Raw genomic sequence first — 3,975 nt, 5'->3', positions numbered from 1 at the left:
ACACAATAGAGCGCCAACGTCACGCTCTACACACTTGCCGCGCTCGCTGGCCGAAACGTCACCCATTCACGTGTTTCTTCTTCTCTGAAGGCCAACACGCAGCGTTATTGGACGAACGTTTAACACGTAGACTTTCGCGACCAATATCATCCATAAGATGTTTTTTTTGGGTGGTTATATCGCGTAAACATTGCCGTTAAAACCCGGCACGTTCTGTTTACGTGACAACCCTTACTAATTTGGTTGTGTCGGGTGGTGGCGGGTTTTAACGACACATTTATATATTTACGCCATCTAACAAACAAACATAAACCCTCTTATTATTGACGGACGTGTTTGAAATGTATTTTTTTCGTCCGTGTTCTCCTACCCGTGTGTTCCGCTACGTGGCACTCACCCTCGCCAGACACCGTTGCGTCTTCTCTAGACTCCTTGTTAGGAGATTTCTGCTCATAAGTGCTGGGGTGGGGGGAGCTATTAAATTACCAAGTACACACAAGACACTCACAATAGCAATAATGAGCGGGCCCCGAGACACCTGCCGTACGGAACAGATGTCATGCGCGTGTGTGTATATTATCAAGCCACGAACGAGTTATCAAAACCCCACCATTCCAGTTAGGCGAGTTCCCCCCTCCCCTCGCGTCTCCCTCCCTCTCTCTCGAGGAAAGAGGCTTAAGGTGACGGTTCTTCAACTGACACCGAAGCTTCTTAGAGAATCGAGGCGTTACCTGTCCCTGTGCGAATGCTCGGGACAGGTGTCCTTATTTCGGGAGAGTTGGGTTATGAGAGACGTCGACACCCGACCGCCTTTGTCTCCCCGGTGCTCATTGTCGTGGGGGGAGGGGGTGGGTGGTGAGTCGACCGAGAAGGTGGCACCGAATTATGGGCTGGGATACGGCTCGCCAACTGATGATGGCCGTGTCCGGGATTTGAACTCGGCTGCTTGGGATTCGTTGCGCTGCGCGGAGACGTCTGCCACGTCGCATGCACACGGGACAGCAGCCCCCGTGCACTGCGACGCTTGTGCCAGGCTAGGTGCACTTTGAGACCACGTTAAGTTTCGAAGGCTCGCTGCTGGCAGGAGGTCACGGGACAGAGCCAGACTGCCATGGGTTGACCGACTGAGCTGACTGGCAGATGCACCACCTGTGCTCCCCACTGTGCCAACTTGCTGCGTTTTATTCGCCCGGCGTTCCGCTCGTTGTTGTGAGCAATCGCTCCTCCGCCCTCCGCTGCTGATGGAGGGCAACCACCTCCACTGCCCAAGTAGCGGCCTTCACGAGGCTGCTCCACAGAGACCAGTCTTGTCACCACCGGCACCAGCAAGTCCGATCAGCTTTGAATCATCCCGAACCGCATCGGCCCATCTCTTCTCTAGCCGCGCCCGTTTAGCCCCCTCCATCAGGCCAAGCAGAAGCTGCGTGGGCATGCTGTGGGCTGGGCACGAGGGCTGCATGAGCCAGCCAACGCAGCCTCGAAGGCGCAGACAAGACAAGGGTCCCCTTAACAGACACGCACGCACAGACGCAAAGACGAAAATCCCCCGTATGGCCTTAACAGACTCGAGGAGCAAGTGCCGTCAGCGAGCACCGATTGAAGGCCGGTACGGCGCACGCACAGACACACGCGGACTGTACACGCCTGTCTCGGTGTTTCGAGCCAAGTTCGACCCCGAGCCCCGACTTATCCAATGAAGCCACGTGCCTCTGTTGCCCTTCTTCCTTGGCAGCCGTTGACTGCTCGGCGCCGCTTGCTATGAAGGAATCTCCTTTACACCCTAATGGCTTTTTAATGTCCTCATTAGTTATATCTCTTGCCGCTGCTTCCTCGGGTTTATTCCACTTATCATCCTAAGCACCATCATATCTCGCCTCACGCAGTCTCTCCCAGACCCCCCCCCCCCCCCCGTGAAGCCTATAGCCTTGCCGGCTCAGCGTGTTCACTTTGTAAACATCATCATCATCATAAGGGGCATTAATGGTAAACCCCCGCAGCTGTCCCGGGCTGAGCTGCGGAAAATATCTATCAATGCCCCCCCCCCCCCCGGTAAATGATGGCATGAGGAATGAACGCGATGACAATGCCGTATTCACGGGATTACGAGACGCGCTTGTCCCCCCACCCCCCCACCTGTGTTTTAAAGTTACGTGTTGAGTGCGTCTAATAAGTATTATTCGGTATGTGTGAGAGAGAGAGAGACCACATTTGTATTTCTTTATCGACACCGGGAGGCACACGTCTGAGACGCGTCTTGATACACCGGCGGAATTCGGCAAAGCACAAGTGGCGAGGCTGTCCGTGCCTCGCGAACAGCCCCGGTACCTTCTGTCAATCCACTGCTGGATGAGGGCCTCCCCACGCAGTGCGGGTCGTAGTGGGGGGGGGGGGGGCGGATGGGGTCCTTTTTTGATCATACTTCACCACGCTGGGCACTGCGGGTTTGGTGAAGGCTGGAGGAGCATAGATGGTATATAATGTATACCGTGTGCACAATACATGTTATACAATGTACATTGTATACCATGCATTGTAAACTATACATGGTGGTCGATCGTTCAGACAGACATAATCAGGGCTAAAACCTGCTTAAGTTCCAAGCTCTGGGGCATGCCTGGTTATATTTGGTTCTAGGCGATTATAATAGCGATTGTGCAATGTTTATTATAACTTAGGTTTATAAGTAGATGTCCAGGATGGGCAACAACAACAAGCACCACGGCACTTGTGCCAGGCTATGTGCACGTTGAGGCCACATGAAGTGTCGGACGCCCTTTGGCAGGAGGTCACGCGCACAGACCCAGGTGAAACGGGTCGACTGACCGAGATGACTGGCCGATGCACCACATGTGCCCCATACTGTTCCAACTTGCTGTGCTTTAGCTACCCGGCGCTCCGCTCGTTGTTGTGAGCGTCGCTCCTTTGTCCTCCATTGTTGCTGGAGGGCGACTGCCTCCAACTGCCCAGTAGCAGCGTCCTTCACGAGCCTTCTCCACAGAGGCCGATCTTGATACCGCTGGTACCAGTCATCGGCAAGTCCACTTAGCTCCACGTCCTCTTGTACCACATCACTCCATCTCTTCTTTACCCCGTGCCGCGCCCGTTTAGCCCCCTCTATACGGCCGAACAAAAGCTGTTTACGCATGCGGTGGCTGGGCATGCGAGCTACATGGCCCAGCCAACGCATCCTTCCCTGCCGGAGGAGCTCACCGATGGGACTTTGTCCAGATCTTTCAAGGATATGTGAGCTCCTCACACAATCCAGCCTGGTAAAACCCAGGGTGGATCGTCGGCAGGCCAGCCTAAATGTTTCTAACCGGCCAAGATGTTCCATTAGGGGGGGTGGGGGGTCCAGTCTTGGCGATCCAGCCAGCACCCGCCCACGACCTCGACTTGGGTGGCGCCATTTCCTGGCCGGTGGGCCTCCGGGGACGCTGCTCCATTCCTGGGCTGTCATCGGGCTGCTCGACCGGGGGTCATCATCCCATCCCCTTTTGAGCGACGTGTCCTGTCGACCCAAGCGCCACTTACGTTCCTGAGGTTTGAATGGTGCCCTTTGACCTGCGTGCGTGCGTTAGCCAATCGACGTGCAGTATTCCTCTTTGTGACTCTCAGTTCTGCTCGTGGTGTTTACATTTTTTTGATTCGGCCATCGACTGAAGGTGACTGAGTGCTTTTGGGGGAGGGAGGGGGTGGGGGGGTTAAAAAACGGAACTTAATAATGGAAAGGTAGCGATGTGGCCTAATCAGCCATCGAACAAAGACGGTCGCTGCATCGCGCGCTTTCAGATGCGCTTCTGCGGCCGTCTGGAACGTTCTTGCGTCCGATATTAGGACGCCACTGGAGCTATGCACTTTTAAGTCAGCTAGATTGAAAAGTGATTTCTTAAAACTGCTTGTTGTGTTTGGTTTGTCGCCCTTTCCCCGCACCTCCGATTATCACGGTTGGCTACACGCGGTGCGAAAGAAGTTCAA

The sequence above is a fragment of the Lampetra fluviatilis genome, chromosome 33 (genome assembly GCF_964198595.1).
Source record: "Lampetra fluviatilis chromosome 33, kcLamFluv1.1, whole genome shotgun sequence".
Taxonomy (NCBI): Eukaryota; Metazoa; Chordata; class Hyperoartia; order Petromyzontiformes; family Petromyzontidae; genus Lampetra; species Lampetra fluviatilis.
The sequence above is the reverse complement of the archived record's forward strand: the minus strand, read 5'-3'. Positions refer to the sequence as shown.